The 18,853-nt window shown below is 40.1% G+C and overlaps 1 protein-coding gene across 1 annotated transcript in view; it reads right to left on the bottom strand.

Annotated features, from left to right (window-relative positions):
• nav2b (neuron navigator 2b) overlaps positions 1 to 16,362 on the bottom strand; it is a 155,653-nt gene extending 139,291 nt beyond the window's left edge. Inside the window, exon 1 of the mRNA XM_046849224.1 lies at positions 16,348 to 16,362. The gene's annotated coding sequence lies outside the window, so the exon portion shown is untranslated. The remainder of the gene's footprint in view (positions 1 to 16,347) is intronic.
• Between the last annotated feature and the right edge of the window lie 2,491 nt (positions 16,363 to 18,853).

The raw sequence follows: 18,853 nt of genomic DNA on the forward strand, positions 1-18,853 counted from the left end.
ACCCCATGTCCCTCCTCTGCACATGTCCATGTTCACCATCTCAATCTCGGCTCTCTCACTTTGTCTCTAAAACGTCCTACATGCGCTGTCCCTCTAATAAACTAATTTCTAATGAGTTTCATTGTCGTCACTCCCAACGAAACTTCAACATCTTCAGCTCTGCTACCTCCAGCTCCACCTCCTGTCTTTTACTCAATTCCACTGTCTCTAAACCATACAACATCACAGGTCTCACCACAGTCTTATAAACTTTCACTTTCACAGATACCCTTCTATCACAAATCACTCCTGTCACTCTTCTCCACCCACTCCACCCTGCCTGCACTCTTCTCTTTACTTCTCTAACACACTCTCCATTTCTTTGCACTGTTGACCCCAGATACCTGAACTCCTCCACCTTCTCCACCTCTTCTCCCTACAACTGCACCACTCCACTGCCCTCCCTCTCATTCACACACGTACTGTCTTACTCCTACTGACTTTTATTCCCCTTCTCTCCAGCATGTACCTCCACCTCTCCAGGCTCTTCTCCACCTGCTCCCTACTCTCCCTACACCACAAATAACAATATCATCCGCAAACATCATAGTACATGAAGCCTCCTGTCTGGCCTCGTCTATCAACCTGTCCATCACCACTGCAAACAAGAAAGGGCTCAGTGCCGATCCTTGATGCAGTCCAACCTCCACCTTGAACCAGTCTGTCGTACCTACTGCACACTTCACTGCTGTCACACTGTCCTCATACATGTCCTGCATCACCCTCACAAACTTCTCTGACACACCTGACTTCCTCATACAATACCACAACTCCTCTCTCCACCCTGTCGTACGCATTCTCTAAATCCACAAACACACTATGCAACTCCTTCTGACCTTCTCTACACTTCTACATCAACATTCTCAAAGCAAGTAATGCGTCTGTGGTGCTCTTCCTCGGCATGAAACCACACTGTTGCTCACAGATGGTCACCTCTTCCCTCAGCCTGGCTTCCACTACTCTTTCCCATAACTTCATGGTGTGACTGATCAACTTAATTCATCTGTAGTTACTGCAGGTCTGCACATCTCCCTTATTCTTAAAAATCGGTACTGGCACCAGCATACGCCTTCTTCATTCCTCAGGAATCCTCTCACTACCCAGAATCTTGATAAACAATCTGGTTACAAACTCCACTCACTTTCTCAAAAACATCTCCACACTTCTACCGGTATGTTATCTGATCCTACTGACTTTCCACTCTTCATCCTCTTAATCGCTGCTCTCACTTCCTCCTTACCAATCTTATCTACTTCCTGCTTCAGCTTCACCATCTCCACATCACCCAACCTTCTCTCTCTCATTTTCCTCGTTCATCAGCTGCTCAAAATACTCTCTACACCTTCTCAACACACTCTCCTCACTAGTCAACACATTTCCATCTCCATCCTTTATTGCTCTAACTTGCAGCACATCCTTCCCAGCTCGGTTCCTCTGCCTGGCCAATCGGTATAAATCCTTTTCTCCTTCCTTAGTTTCCAACTTCTCCTACAGCTCCTCATATGTCTTTTCCTTAGCTTTCGCCACATCCCTCTTCACCTGCTGCCACATCTCCTTGTTCTCCTGCCTACTTTTCTCATCACTCTGTCGATCCCAATTCTGTTTCGCCAACCTCTTTCTCCTTTTGCTCTCCTGCACTTCCTCATTCCACCAGCACATCTCTCTTTGTCTTCCTTTCTATTTCCAGATTTTACACCAAGTACCTTTCTAGCTGCCTCCCTTATCACTTCTGCAGTAGTTGCCCAATCATCCAGCACCTCTTCACCACCACAGAGCCCCTGTCTGACCTCTTCCCTCAATCTCACACTTCACTCTTCTTCCTTCAGTTTCCACAATCTTATTATTTTTTCAATCTTAACTCTCCTTTTAGGATATGAGGAAACTAGACTTGAATAGGCTTTGGCATTTAAGTGATTATTACCTGCTATTAATAGACCAAAAAAAAACATTCCCTATACCACTTCACCACCTCCACCAGCCTGGACTGCAGACATGGATTCATGCTTTTGGTACCAAATACAGACCTCAGAAGAAGTCATTATTCATTAATTCAAATAAATTTAATCTCAGAATCCTCATGGATCTTTAGGATGTTCATGTGGAAACAGTCTCAGCTGCAGAGAGTGGCCTCGAATTGAAGAGAACTCGATCCCAAGGTAGAGCATTAGGATGAATCAGGGAGATCCGATGAGAAGAAAGAGGGAACACAGGAACACTGAGTCACTGAGACCTTAGGAGCATATTTAACTTGACAAACTGTCTATTTTTGGTTATCCTGTGGCTACTGATGCTTACATGTTCAGTTTCTGGCTGACAGGAGCAGAACCTGGTGTAGTCTTCTGCTGGTGTCACCCTACAGTCTGTCTCGTAGTCCTTGTATGATTGTGCAGAAGGATTATCTGAGTTACCGTAGCTTTTTGTCACCTACTGTAGCTTTTGTCACACCAGTCTAGCTATACTCTCTCATCACAAAGCATTTCTGTCTCCTGACTGCCTCTCGATTGGATGTTTTTATCTTTACTACACTGCTGCTTGTGAAAAAATCCCAGAAGATCAGGTCAGTTACCAACAATCATGTTATAATATGAAAATCACTGAGGCCAAATGTTTCCACATTTGATGGTCGGTGTGAACATGAAGCTCCTAGCCTGTACCCTCATGATATAATGCATTGTACTGCTGCTGCTACATGATTGGTTACTAAGATGATTGCTTGAATGAAAATGTGTACAGGTGTTCCTAATAAAGTGTCCTGTAGGTGTTTGAAATTTTTCTGAAAGAGGAATGAGAGATGAAAGCTTACACAGTCTCTGTCTTATATTTTCTTCACAATCAAAAGGGGGCGCCAAAGAGCACATATACACCAACCTGGTTCTAAAATGCCTGATTCTCAATTTGTTAAAAAAAATGCCTTTATACCTGAAGGAATTTCATTTTGGGTTCATTTTTAAAAACAACCCACCAAACTCGAGTGTCTGTAATCCTCAGTATGCATCTGATTATAATCCTAAAATCTAAGAATAAAAATCTGGTTATATTTCAAAACGAAAATTCCACATTAAACCAAACATTCATTCCTGGGATTTGAATTGTGATGCTGATTTGCACTCCTCACACTGAGTCGAGCTGTTTGTTCGTGCTAAAGCGTGTCAATTACAGAGCTTTGATTTTGAATAAACCCTGGCAGCAGCCTCTCAGAGGTACTGATGGGATCTGGGGGAAATCACTCCTGGCTCTGAGCCTAAATCGCAGGATCAAAGCACTGGCACTAAACAGATGGATGATATTTAGCATACCTAGCTTTTTTTTTTTAGAAACACTATCAGTCTGGTTCTCTTATATATAAACTTTGTGGTAGTCAGGCATGTGGAATTTTAATCCGTAAATATTCTGTGAAATATTCAAGCCAATTATTACATGACTTCAGGTCAAATACCTCAAAAATAAGGTGCAGTTTAAATTCAGATTATTATGGGCTGGAAGAAAATTCTGTAGAAAGTCAGTCAATCTACAGCAAACTTCATCTAGTTTTTACTATAATTATATCATATATTCACAATGCAAGCTAAATGCATGAACTTGGTTAAGGTTGCTATGCTATTTAATGTAAACCTAGCTAGGCAGGTCATGTTAACTAGCTTCCTTCCTTCCTTCCTTCCTTCCTTCCTTCCTTCCTTCCTTCCTTCCTTCCTTCCTTTCAGGATTATGACCTATCTCTCACTGATCTTTATTAGCAGGTTCTTATTCGAAAAGTTTACACAATAAGACAATTTTGCAAGTCTTATTATATAATTTTACATTTTTGTTACCTTTTATGTGAACTTAACTTTTGTCATAATTTTTCATAATTTCTTAAACTCACAGTTTTACGGAAATATATTGAAAATACAGTAATGTGCCTTTATTGTAATTCACTGGTGGCCTAAACACTATCAGATTCACTTATGGTTTAATATATTTGTGTCCATGAAAATGTGTTTAATCATCCCCAGTAGTCTCTTCTCTTTATTTCATAGAGTTTCTCTCAGGAGCAGCACATCTGAGTGTAGTTCAGGTTGGAGATTCTATCCAGGCAGATTTCAGCTGTCACATCGCATATAGCTATAAAACCTTCAGAAATGAACAGCATGTGCTCTTGGTAAGTTCAAATCTATGTTGTTCACAGATGAACTGCCATTTGGCCACTCCAAGGTCTGACTCTGTCTGTAGCTGCAGTGAAAGGAGACTTATTGAATTGTGTTCATTGGGCTTTAGTAATGCCATTAATTCTCACTTTATAAGATACCTCTCTGTGATGCAGCGCTCTGTTATACTGTGCTTCTCTATAATATTGATGGTTTCTATATCATAATGATGCTATCAAGAGGTGGATTGGTTCAGATAGGATACCACTGAAGGCCTGGGTGTGAAATGCACGGCCTGCAACTGTTGTAATTAAAATATCACAACTGAATGCTGTAAATATTATTTTCGGTAACAACCTGCCAACTTTCCTCTAGTAAGGAATACAGGTAGACCCCGACTTACGATGGAGAAGCGTTACAATGACACCATCGTAAGTTGAGACATGGTCTAGCGTACCCAGGAGTTTTAAAGAATGGTGATCATTATGGGGCAGTTTACTGTAATTTGTTATTAATTGAACAAATTACAAGACATAATTAAGCAAAGTAGGGCAATTTACAGTAACGTAATTTATAAACTACAGTATATATGTTTGAGGCGGGTTCCCTGGTGGTCTAGTGGTTAGGATGCGGCGCTCTCACCGCTGCGGTCCGGGTTCGATCCCCGGTCAGGGAACCAACCCCAGCCATTAGGGTTGCACAAGCCCTAGTGCCGGTCCCAAGCCCGGATAAATGGGGAGGGTTGCGCTAGGAAGGGCATCCAGCGTAAAAACATGTGCCAAAGCAAACATGCTGTGGCGACCCCAATGGGAGAAACCAAAAGAAAGTTAAAGTTATATATGTTTGAGGCAGCGGGTGCATGGACGAGCGTGTGCAACATATCGCACCACTTATAGGCTGCTACCTTTGCCTGCCATGCAAAAAATATTTTATTTGTATTGCTATCGCCATCGTACGATCGGAAAATCGTAAGTCGAACCATCGTAACTCGGTGACTACCTGAATATGTTTTTTATAAAGTGTGTTCATCATTTAATCAGTATGCTAAAGGCAATTGTTTGACAAACACATTCGTCCTCAAGCTCGTCCTCAAGCTCTGTATTTCTGTTGTGTCCACTGAGGAAACAGTTTAAGAAGCAAGTGATAGATCTCGTCATTCCACCTTTACAGCACTGCACAGTAAAATAAAATATGATATCTAGGCCTAGTTCCTGCGCTGACTGATTATAAAGCACTTTTCACCATTGTCGCTGTGGGAGTATTTCTGCCGGTGTCCCCAGAAAACCTGCTGCTCTCATCTTTGCGCTGCATATTTAATAATTTTTCCTACTTGAAATCGCTCGCTTTATGCTTTATCCTCGCGAATAGCTCATTCATGAGCTGCCATGTTGATTCAGGTGTTTCGGTGCAGAGAAAATGTGCAAAAGCAGACAGAATGGACCAGGCGATGTTACTCATTCCTGCAGTATTTCAGTAATGTAGCGTTTTCCAATCCTGAATCGGCTCCTGCTCATCCTGCATGTCACATTTGATAATTTCTCTGTTTTAACACACCCACCGTAAGACGTTTACTGAGTCGGTCAAGGTTTCGCTTTTTATTATATTCATTATAATTCTATTAACTTCCTGTATTTCATAGGAGCTGCAAGGTCTTGCATAAAGCAATAGGAAGTTATGGTTTGATATTCACCCATAAAAATAGCAGAGCTGGAGAAATATTTATCATCTGATTTAATTTGAATTCGTAGTTCAATCTTCAGGCGACGACGCCCCTCGTGATGTGACGCCAAGCGGCATGCTGAGGGGGAAAGTGATTTAGACGGTGCTGGGAGCGTTTTTAGCTCTCTGACGTGCTTTTGTCCATTTTTATAAAGAACAGTGTGTCATAGCATGTCGTAAACCACAACAAAAACGTCTATTTTAATAAACGAACAGCGCTGCACAGTTTGAAGCGAATGTGTGATGCAAGTTCTTGGCTATGTATATGTTCTTGGCTTCAATTATTTGTTGGATAAATTTGTTTTGTAGCCACAGTGCAAGCGCAAAGCAAACTTTTTGACAACAAATTTGTCATGGCTGATCGATGACTTTTGGCCATTAATTATTTAAAAACAGAATGATTTAATACAGAACTGGTTACAACATAGATTTCCAAATTGTGTTGCAAATAAGGAAAATATTCATGCGAATAAACCTCAAGTTTTATTCATCGAACAATTTTTTGCAATTGTGCAGATTTTCTCAAATATCGCTTTAAACAACAACAAAAAAAATTTGGAACCTGTGCATTTTTCCTCCCCTAATCTTTTTTTTATATATATATTTTGGTGATTGTAAAATCCTGACACATCACTGTAATGCAAAACCTTGTCCACCTTGGCCATTTGCTGACAATCCTGAACACAAATGAAGTGTGTTACTCTTCCAGCTGCTCTGTGACAGTTTTAGGCTCAGATGAGCTTCATACACTTCCCCTTGCTGCTAGGACACAACCCGAGCCCTGATTTGAATACCGAGGAGTCTATAGATCCTCTATACAGATTCAGTCCTGTGCTTCATGAATACAAAACACCAGTTTAATGTGCTCTTTGATAGACTGCCTGCTCTGGTGGTACACGTCCGTGCCATTGCCTGATGGAACGACAGAACAGTCAGCAGTGTGGAAATGAAGGTTAGCAATGGAGTGAGAGAGAGAGAGAGAGAGAGAGAGAGAGAGAGAGAGAGAGAGAGAGAAAACAAAGATATTGTTGGTTTTATTTTTTTTTTTTTACCCTAGCTTGGTGGACATTAATAAATAATTAGAAAGATACCATTTGTGACACCATTCAATAATGTTGTTTAACCAAATAATAAAATCGCAGGGTTTTTTTTTCAAATCCCAGTTCTACAATAGTGCATCTGACTAGACTGGACTGGATTAATTCTTCATTAATACATATAAACTGCTTGGAATATGTTATAACATTAGTCAAAACAACTGCACAACTGCACACTAGATTATAGATCAAGCTGATATTTTCTTTCCCCGTCCCCCTGCTAAGGAATTTGAATACACAAAAAAGTCCAAAGCCAAAGCTGAACTGTGATCCAAACAACAAAGACAAAAGAAATATGAAATATATCCACACTAGGGGTGTAATGATACACATATTTGCACCGAACAATTTCGGTACGAAGCTTTCAGTTCGGTGCACGTGTACTGAATCCAATCCTTTTTTGTGCTGAACATATTTAAAATCTGTGTTCCCTCATGTTCTGTTTATTATCTCTGGTGATTTTAACCTTGCAAATCTCAAATCAATGCTCCCTAAATTCCACCAGAATGTGGACTTTGCAACAAGAACGGTTAGTATGCTGGATCTTGTTTACACAAACATCCCCAGCATGTACCATGTGGAGCCCCGCCCCCACCGCGGCTACTCAGACCACATCTCTGTTATGCTAATTCCAGCATACAGACCGCTCGTCAGATGTCTAAACCGGTTCTAAAACAAGTGAAAACCTGGCCATCAGGAGCCACTTCTGCTCTTCAAAACTGAAGAGGACTTAACCTTGTCCTTAACATAAGAGGACTTAAGAGGACTTGTCCTTAACAGGACAAATGCTGTTCATAGACTTAAGTTCAGCATTCAACACTATCATCCCTCAGCACCTGATTGAGAAGCTGAGCCTACTGGGCCTGAACACCTCCCTCTGCAACTGAATTCTGGACTTCCTGACTGGCAGACCTCAGTCAGTCCAGATCAGAACAGCATCTCCAGCACCACCACACTGAGCACTGGGGCCCCTCAGAGCTGTGTGCTCAGCCCACTGCTGTTCACTCTGCTGACTCATGACTGTGTAGCAATGCACAGCTCGTACCACATCATCAAGTTCGCCGATGACATGTCAGTCTTATCAGCAGGAATGACGAGTCAACATACAGAGAGGAGGTGAAACAATTAACAGTCTGATGTAGAGCCAACAAACTGTCTCTGAATGTTGAAAAAACCAAAGAGATGGTTGTTGAGCACAGAGCAGCCATTCTCCACTGATCATCGATGGATCCTCTGTGGAGATCGTCAAGAGCACCAAATTCCTTGGTGTTTATCTGGTGAAAAACTTCACCTGGACACTCAACACCAGCTCCATCATCAAGAAAACCCAGTAGTACCTCTACTTCCTGAGAAGGTTGAGAAAAGCCATCTCCCTCCCCTCATCCAACCATGTTCTACAGAGGGACTATCGAGAGCATCCTGAGCAGCTGCATTATTGCCTGGTTTGGGAACTGCACCGTCTCAAATCGCAAGACCCTACAGAGGATATTGAGGACAGCAAAGAAGATCATTGGAGTCTCTCTCGCTTCTATCACGGACATTTACACCATATGCTGCATTATTAGCGCTATTTAATCTATCATCTGAGCTTAATTACTTCACCAGTGCTAAATCTCATCATTAGAGCAGTACAAACCATCGCTAGAGCACTAGATCTCATTAGTGGAGGTATAAATACCATTACTGGAGTTGTAAATGCTATCACTAGAGGTGTAGAGCCCATCACCAGAGATGGAGATCCTACAGTATTACTAGAGCTGTAGAGACATCATTAAAGCTGTAAAAGTCCATTAGCAGAGCAGCAGATCCCATTGATAGCATTATAGCTCTCATCAACTGAGCTATAGATTCAATTACTGCAGCTTTCGAGATCATTACTATAGGTGGCGTTTCCGTTCCATAAAGACTATTAGACATCTGAGTAGATCTAATCACTAGAGTTGCAGAGACCTTCATTAGAGCTGTAGATCCCATATATGGAGCCCAATAAAAACAAATAAGCATTAGAATAAAGCTGTAGATCCCATCACTGGACCTATATTGCTATAGTGTGATGGGGAAATACAGCAGCTGTACCATGGTCAGTGAAGCAACAGAATGTACACCCCAAGTTGTAGATCCCATTAGAGCTCCAGAGCAAATACCAGATGGATAGAGCTCATTAGCAAAACAGCAAATCCCACCACTAGAGCTGTTGGAGCCAAAAAACTAGAGTTGGACTGCACATTCTTACTGGGACTTATCACAAGCTGGAGCAAGCTGCATTACAAAGCAATGGAAGAAATCAGCTTGGTGATTGTAACCATGCCAGCGAATGAGAACCAGACAAAGGAACTGGCCTTGGGCTGAACATGGTCAATATACATGAGACTTTAAACTGCTCTGCTCTGCTGCCTTTATATACTGACTATGAAGGGTTTTAATCAACTGAGTATATTTGATATTAGATTCAGTGGAAACACTGGAGGATACGCCTGGACATTTATTGCTGGTGTCATCCTCAGCCCCACAACTTGCCTGAATATAGCCAGGGACTTCACTTTGTGTTGGTTTGAACGTGCCTCTGATATTCAGCTACTCAAATATATTCTGTTCAACGACTGTCATGTTGATCTAGACCAGTTTTGTTTTTACAGATTTTACAGCAACCTAGAAATTACTTTGAAGCAGGAGACACGTGCATCACACTACACGTACAAACTTATGTTTGGTTTTCTGCATTTGGGGTCTTCTGCATTAGGTTTGCTTTTAAATGAAGGAAGATACTATGAAATATATTAAATATTATATCTACGTGTTTTTTTTTTGCTAATGCTTGTAATAACCTAAAAGAGAAGGTGGCATGGTGTTGCTGCCTGACATCTCCAGGGTCTCTAATTTGATCCTGAACTTCGATCCATCTAATTTCTATAGCTACATTTACAATTATTTAGATAAACTTGAAAACAGCGTTTTCAATCGTTCCTCAAACGTTTACACTTCACTCATTCACACTTAAATGTCTAAAAAAGGCTCCCGTTGCTGTACCCTTCGACTCTTCGAACTGTGTCGTTTACACTCATTTACTTTTCGGCTCTTCGAAGCGTTGCGGCAATGACAAAAAAATGCTTTACTGTTTTCGAAAAGCCTCCGTATTCACACCGTTTTTTGCGACCCAAAAATATATGTTTTCAAACGAAAACGTATTAGTGTGGACATGGCCTATAAGACGTTTCACATTTTCTCCCCTGTGACTATAAGCGTTTTTCTCAGATTCACCTTCTGGTGTTACTCTCACCTCCTATATACATGACCCTAGGTGACTAGACTAGAATTGAAACACGTGATCCTCATACACTGTTTAGATGCTGGTTAGATAAAGTGCTGAAAAATTCTTTTCCTGAGCCACGAGGGGTAAAACCATACTGAAGCAATGGGGATTTTTTTGCTTTCAATATAAAGTCATACAAATAGCACAAGAAAACAAGAAAAGAAAGAAATATGCACTGAGAATAAAGATGGTACACACATTGTTATTCTATTTGTGCACATCTTGGTCAAATGAGTTCTTTGTAAAAAACAAAAAACAAAAAAAAACAAGCAAGGTCCACTTCACCACCTCAATATTCATGAGCTTATTTTGACCAGAGAACACGAGTGCAAAGCCGCCCGCTGCGACTGTTGTTTTTATTTTTTTTCCTTTACGAGTTTGTCACTGATGAAAAATTGAACCTCATAATTTCTGAAACAGGGCTCTGCTAGTCTCGGTCACGTCGCTTGGCCCTGAATTCACCACTCTTTTAGATACAAATGCCTAATGGTCCTAACAGCCCATGCTTCAATTTACAGCCGCACAAAGATGTGTATCTCAGAAGCTCACTGTCTAGGGCTCGGCAAACGTTTTTTTTTCCTCCAAACATATACCAGAAAATGAGCTATTAAAATGCATGAGAGGGCTCTCAGTTGACTAAACGCCCTGCACATAAGGGGGTATTTACATGAGCATTCTAGACGACTCGTAAATTCACAGTGAGGTGTTTCGGGATGGATGACATTTAAGGGGACTCCCTGTCATTGAAATGAACTGGAAAGTGGACGTGTGTCATTGCTGCAGATTACTGGCTTCCGATCTCAATCTACATCCAGAATAAAGCTTGATGTTTTCCGGCGTTAGGCTGCCCAGCTGTCTGGCTATGCATTAATTGACCTCAAATAGAGTGGAGTTGATGGTAATAATATGGCTAAGCATTAAATTAATGCTAAACATTTCTCAAATGCACATCTAGAGATGTACCAGTGCCAATTGGATCCCACTTCATGAAGATTTCAGACATTATGCTTTGAGGATAACCAGCCTTTTAATCAATACTTTAAAAAATAAAATTCTACATATGTTTTTTCTCCAATAGCCATAAAGCTCTCGAGTGGAAAAAGAATTCCTATTAACGTCGGAAATTGAATCTTGACAATATCACAGCTGGTGGCTGGGAGTTTGAGCCAGAGGCCGTGATTTCTGAGTGGGAGGAATGACATTACTCTGCTCTCAGGGTGCTACGATTGTCTTGTGATGTAGCATGAGCAGCATATGATGTCTCGCTTCATGCGTTTTAAAGGAAGCATGTGTTAGCCTTTACAGTGACAGTTGTGAAATCAGAAATGACTAGAATTGGGAGAAATATTATGAACAGTTCTGCATTTAAGCACCCATCTCTGAACAGTACACTTCAACACTCATGGAACTACACCAATCAGCCATAACATTATAACCACCTGCCGAATATTAACTGGTCTCTGGCTACATAGCCCCATACACAACAAACTGTGATGCATTGTCACATTTCTATCAGAGCTTCAATCAGAGCTCTTCTGTTGGATTAAACCACATGGTGGAGCCTTCGTTCCCCACATGCATCAATGACCCTGTCGCCGGTTCACCGCTGTTCCTTCCTTGGAGCACTTTTGATAGATACTGACCCCTGCAGACCTAGAACACCCCACAAGAGCTGCAGTTTTGGAGATGCTCTGACCCAGTCGTCTAGACATCAGAATTTAGCCCTCGTCAAACTCACTTAAATCCTTACGCTTGCCCATTTTTCCTGCTTTTAACACATCAACTTTGATGACAAAATGTTCACTTGCTGCCTAATATATTCCACCCACTAACAGGTGCCATTATGAAGAGATTATTAATGTAATTTACTCACTGGTCATAACTGATCGGTGTATAATGAATGGACATTTGGTGCCACCCAGGTAAAGATGGGTTCCCTTTGGAATCTGGTTCCTCTCAAAGTTTCTTCCTAATATCATCTCACTGAGATTTTCTTTGCTACAGTCGCTATTGGCATACTCATTAGAGATAAACTTATAAGGAACAAACTTATAGGCCCTAAACTTATACATTCCAACTTTAAAACCTCTTTATCTCTATAATAATAATAATAATAATAATAATCTTTATTTTATACAGCGCCTTTAAAATTAGAATCTCAAAGCGCTTTCCACACGTAAAAAAAAATAAATAAAAAAAAACACGGGAGAGAGAAGCGGCAGCCAAAATGTGGCATCATTCTCTTCCCAACCCGGGAAGTTAACCCTTAAAAGCTGCTTAGGAACAATAGCCATTGTTAAATCATTATACAAATGAAATGAAATGTCATTGAATCGAATCAAACATAACATACTATAATGTTTTACTAGCGGGATAGTAACTTTAAAAAGCATGCTAATCTGTTCCATAGCAAGAACTCGGCCATGTTTATATTCATATTAAATGCATAGTATATCAATCTTTGTTGTTCAACAATAAGTCTAATAGCATCCATGTCTAAATCAGCCTATTGTGAGCTGACAGGCTTTTACATTAGCCATGGCATGGAATTATTACATCAGAATGCAAGGACATTTTTGAAAGCGTTTAAATGCAGAGAATTTAGATTCGTTGAAATGATTTAGGGAATCGTTTGAAAACTGTCACTACACCTTTAGAACACAGACGAAGATCGGAACGGGGAGAGCGGACAACCATCAAGCGGAACATTCTGTTACAACAATGCAATTACTATAAAAATTAATAGCATATGCATATAATAAACTGGTACGGGGGGCCTGCCAAGTGAAAGTAATGCCGGAGTTGGAACCGAGCCTCTGTCTCTTTGCACCTCCTTAGGAAGCCGAAGCATTTCCTACCATCCCTGGCGCATGTATCACATTCACCCTAGCTCCATTCAGAATCCTCTGACATCAATGATTAATGACAGGAAAAATAATTGAGGCAGCAAGGAGAGAGACAGAGGTCGGGAGATGACTGGCAAGCCAGAGAGAGGCTGGGGGCCCAAAGATCTATATCGGGACACATGAGGCATCATTCAGTCATCTGTCTGTCTATTCTCTCTTCTCTATCTCTCTCTCTCTCTCTCCCTCTCTCTTCTTCCCCAGGCATTTTCTTCTTTCTCTGTGGCCTTCAGGAAAAGTCAGTCATTCGCTGCGCCAAACACAAGGTGCAGCCAAGGCCAGAGGGCCATGGATCAATACTTCATTTGCTGGGCGAGATTTACTTTCCTTCGCTGTATCAAACTGATCAGATGTCAAGAAGAAAAGGAACAGGATTTGGAGGAAAGCTACACACATGGCCTTTAATTTCCCAGACATTTCAAAGGTTTTTAGAGGGCACGGCCCATTACAAATCCAATCATGTGCGCAAGGTCAAGACCGAAATATGCTTAAAGCCAAAATCAGGTGTCTTTGAAAAGTGTTTTCTCATTTTGGGCTGCAAAGTTTTGTATGTAATAAGTTGGCAAAGATTCAATACTTTTATTTCAAGGTAAGCGTTTTAATTACATTTTAGGGCGTCATTCGGAAGACGCCTTTATCCAGAGCATTTTATACAACTGTGCAGTTGACGGTTGAGGGCCCAGCCATGGCAGCTTGGTGGGATTTGAACTTATGACCTTTTGATTAAAAGGCAAACATCTTAAACACTGAGCATCCACTTCCCAAACATTAGCATTTATATAGTAACAGCAAACACAGGGGTTTGTATGTGTAATTGTTTTTTAATAATATATCTAAGTCTGTAAGGAGTCTCCAGTGTCAGTTCTTTTGTAACAGTCTGCGTTGCAAATCTTCAGATTTCAGTTTGACAGGTGACACTGAGCTGAGTCTCTATACAATGTTACAAAAGCTGCATTTTTGTCTTCATTGAGTTCATGTAGTGGCTGTTTATAGCAACTATAGGTGAATTAAAAAACTATATATATAGTGTGTAATTTTAATAATAACAAAAAGAATAATGGTAACACAATAACAATTATAATAACAATAATAAGAATACAGGTAGTCATTGACTTAAGATAGAGAAGTGTTCCAATGACCCATTGTAATTTGAAAAAATATTTTCAGGCGAGGCATGACCTAGCCTACAAAGGAGTCTTAAAGAATGGTGATCAGTTTAGCATAATATTTCAGTGTCTGGCAACTCCGATTAAAAGGCTAGCGACAAGAGCTAATATTGGGCTTTGAAAAACCAAAAGTGCAGAAAAAATACATAAAAAAAACACCATAACAACTGAATTGTGTCAACCATAGGGGAGAGATGCGTACATCCTGCACAACGCATTGTACGAAAATTACATTTACAACATTTTTTTGTAATGCTCTCGTCATCATTAGAACGAAAAAAAACGTAAGCTCAACTATCGTAACTTTGGGACTAACTGAGTTAAATCCATGAACATCCTATTCTATTATTTTCTATTATAACCTCCACTCTTCTGGAAAGATGTTCCACTAGATTTTGGAGTGTGCTTGTGGAGATTTGTGCTCATTCAGTCAGGTCCTGATGTAGGTGAGGTGAGGAAGCCAGGGGTGCAGTCAACATTCCAATTCAGGTCAGATCTCTATAACAGGTCAAGATTGTTCACACACTTCCAACCAATATAAAGTAATGCTGGAACAGGTTCGAGTTTAAGCGAAGGAAAAAAAATTCTACTGCATCCGAAGACATCCTATACACTCGTTGTCATTTTGTTAATATAAAGCTAGAACTTCCACTTAATAAAGTGCATGTACTGCAGTTCCAGGAAAATATGAATAAATAAATTATGTCAGGTTCACATGAGCCTTATTGAATAGAAATATATGTAAACACAGTAAGGCTAATGCAACCATAATCTTATGTGCTTCCTTTGCTGTATAAATCAATCAAATCCACCTGCTATAGTGCAGCAGGGCACTTATTATATAGTCAGGAAATACAGTATCTAGGCCAAGACAGGATTAAGCTTTTCAGCTTTACAATTGACCTTCAACTGTAGGACAAAGCATGTCTTCAACAGGCATGACAGGCTTGTGTTCCTAATCAAATTGAATTTAATGGATCCATGGGATTTAGAGGGAACTTACCAAACAATCAATCAATAAGGTATAAAGCAGGAGTTACACCTGAATTTCGCTTTATTATAAAAATAAAAAAAAAGATGATTTTATGTAGGCTTCATAAGGAGAAATGTTTGTGGAAACCTGACCATGAGCATTTTGAACATTTCCTGTTTCACATTTTGTCCCCCTTTTTTAGTTTTAATAACTTGTCTAGGAAGTACTTGGAATAACTTGTCCACTTGTCTTGTTCCACTAGATTTTGGAGTGTGTTTGTGGAGATTTGTAAAGATCATACAGCCAAAGGGGTGTTAGTAAAGTCAGGTTCTTATGTAGGTGAGGTGAAGAGGCCTGGGGTGCAGTCAGCATTCCAATTCATCCCAAAAGTGTTTAGGAGCACTAAAGCAGGCTACTTACGACCCCCCACTCTAACTCATGTAAAGATAAGATCAATCATATCCTCATGGAGCTGGCTTTGTGCACTTTTAGCAGCAAACATTATTAAGAAAAAGTCACTGTTTTTAATCAGAATCCAAATACTTTATTAATTCGACAAGGAAATTGTTAGAAAAGTGAAAGCTGCATTGCGCAAAAAAAAGAATGAACGGTGATTGAACCCATGATCTTCGCTTTAGGAGACTGACGCTTTCGCACTAGGTCATCACGCCTGGCAGTGCTGCCACCACCCATTATTCATTAGCAGTTTCGTCATTTCGTATATTTTCATTCGTAGGACGTCAAATCCAGACTTATACCACTTACACCATCATATAATGTAATACAACAGAAGGAACACATTGAATGCCTCAGAATCTTGGATGGAACCTAAACAGTTGAATACCCAATGAAATAAAAACAACTCAATGCTAGCTAGCTAGCTAGCTACTAAATACTAGCTAGCTCTAAATACCACACATAGCTAGTTACACGCTAATCTTTTCTATCTCGATTATCTCAGCAAACAGAAGCAAGAAATCAGAAATGAAGCCAGTTAATTAGCATTGATTTCTTACCAGTGGTTTGGGTTTGCCTCTGCTTTGTTTGTTCCTGTTTTGCATGATGTGTTTTCTCACACTAGTTAAACAAAAAATGTGTGCAAATTGTGGTTTTGACACCCTGATATAGTACATGAACATTTTAGACTAATGATAGTAAAATATAGGGTTTTGAGCTCATTTATTTTCATTTGATAGGCAACATTTCGGCTGAGCAAAACTGTTTTTTTCCTCTCATGGTGGTCCAGGGCCATAAAAAGACAATTTACAGTATACCTCCAGCAAGCAATGGCCCTGATTTCAAGGTTTACAAATGTGATGAATGTAGACTGAAGCAATGCAGCAGTAAATCACTAATTTTCTTTTTCTTGCCATCTTGAACCCATCCTATAAATATCCCTCACATTCTTAAAAAAAAAAGATGATACTACTGAACTGGAAAGACAGAACCTATTTCTATAAAGTATGGGCTTCAGCTCCCTTCGACACACAACGACTAACAGCGAATTAAAAAAATAAAAGATAAAACAAGAAATCATTTCGGGACAGCTGGTATACATTACACAGCGGCACCCCGACCTATGATATATCACTTCATCCTTGCGCTATCATAAATGATCTGTAAAGAGAGTTATGGTGGCTGGAAAGGAAATGGTGTGGTGGTAGTGTGGTGCCTAGTCAGAGTTTCAGTGTTTGGTCTTATGCTGGTCACACACGGTGCGATTTTATCGTCCTTTGCGATTGTTGCTTGTCAGATTGTACGAACATGATCCACATGTCACACTTAAAAAGAAAAAAGACTCATCCGAAGCCATCAATTTGTAACACGTTCAGACCCACGTTCTCCTGCTAATGGCTGCAAACAAAAAAATCTGTAGTGTTGAATTTTTGTTCTTGACACGCCTTGATAATAAAAACGTCATACAAACACTCCTTTTCCCTCAATAACTCAATTTCCCTTCTTGTCAGCATAGTTTTTAGGCATAAGCAAATAAGGCGGTGGCTGACGGCACGACCAGCTAGGAGGGCGCCATTGAGCGTCTTGCTGCCTCCCTCACCCTCACCCATTAAAATTATTTACCATTATTTTTGCTGAAGTTAAATTTACAGTATATGTTTACATGCTTGAATTCAAGCAATTTAGCAATTTTAGCAATTTTGATTATCAAATGTGTTTAACCTTTTTAATGGAAGGTTGCGAATGATTACTGCACACGGACACTTATGGACAATCAAAAACATGCCTAACTTGTTTACTGTTTACTGTTGTTTACTGGTTAACTGCACACTGCCATAAATATTTTCTGTGTATGTGTATATATATGTATATATGTATATGTATGTATATATACATATATATTTAGATATCTTTATATCTTAATTTATCTGCCTTCTTTTTCTTACTATATTTTTCTTTAAATTTTGTTATTATATTTATATTTTTATTCCCCTTTTTACCCTATTTTATTCCCTCATGCCGGACCGTCGTTAAAAGCATTTCACTGCATGTCGTACCCTGTATGTATGTGTATGTGACAAATAAAATTTGATTTGATTTGATTTGATGATTTATATGGTGTGGGGGTGGACGTTGTGGTGGGAGGGCAAAGCCATTGGGAGGGCAGTTGACATCTTGCCTAGGGTGCCAAACAGGCTAGAAATGGCCCTGGTTCTTGTTGTTCTGTCCACCTGACTCGTTTCAACATTTTCTCTAAGCCGGTTCGAAGTTGTTGCTCGTGCTATTAGGTTCGTCGCTCCTATTGGTTCTCGGAATGAGTGTCATCGTAGAAGTCATGCTGCAGGAAAGAGTCTGAAATCTTCTGACACTGCCAGAATTTAATTAAAGGAAAAATATTATCGCAATTGGCTGTTGGTGAACATGTCGAAGACTACAGATTTTCAAAATTTGGCTCAGGTGCTGAAATCACACAGTGTGCATCTGGCTTTAAAGGCGATTGTAGACGGACCTACAAAAGAACCATATTGATCATTTGGAAGGTCAAACTGTTTAACCTTTTTTGCAGGTTTAGTCAAGTGTATTGTTTCAACGCAGAATTTTTTATATACAGCGTAATATATGAAGTCCTCGTAAACCCTTTCGGGGTCCTACATGCCCACAGTACTGTAATTTAATATTCATTTCTGCTTTTTTTTATAATGATTAGAGAGAGCTTTACTTAATGCCCCCCCCACTCCACCCCTTATCTCCAGAGTCCATTTCAGCAATTGCAGATGACATCATTACAGTTTCTGCCTATAAGTATTGACCGAGGTCATAGGTCACGGCACGTCTTTTCCCGAGGGGGTCAGCCGGAATGTTATAGAGGTCGAGTGAACAGCAGTGTTGCATCATTTATGGCATGTTTCGGCCTGTTCGCACTCGATGATCTACGGAGAGGTGAACCGACGCGTCGTTATCGTTATTAAACCGGCATCAATCATGAAAAAGCATAAACAACGCGCTTCACTTGTTGACCCGATTTGCGTGTTGCTCTCAAACGTGGCTCTGCATCTAGGACTCAGA

Source organism: Silurus meridionalis, chromosome 5 (assembly GCF_014805685.1).
Source record: "Silurus meridionalis isolate SWU-2019-XX chromosome 5, ASM1480568v1, whole genome shotgun sequence".
Classification (NCBI taxonomy): Eukaryota; Metazoa; Chordata; class Actinopteri; order Siluriformes; family Siluridae; genus Silurus; species Silurus meridionalis.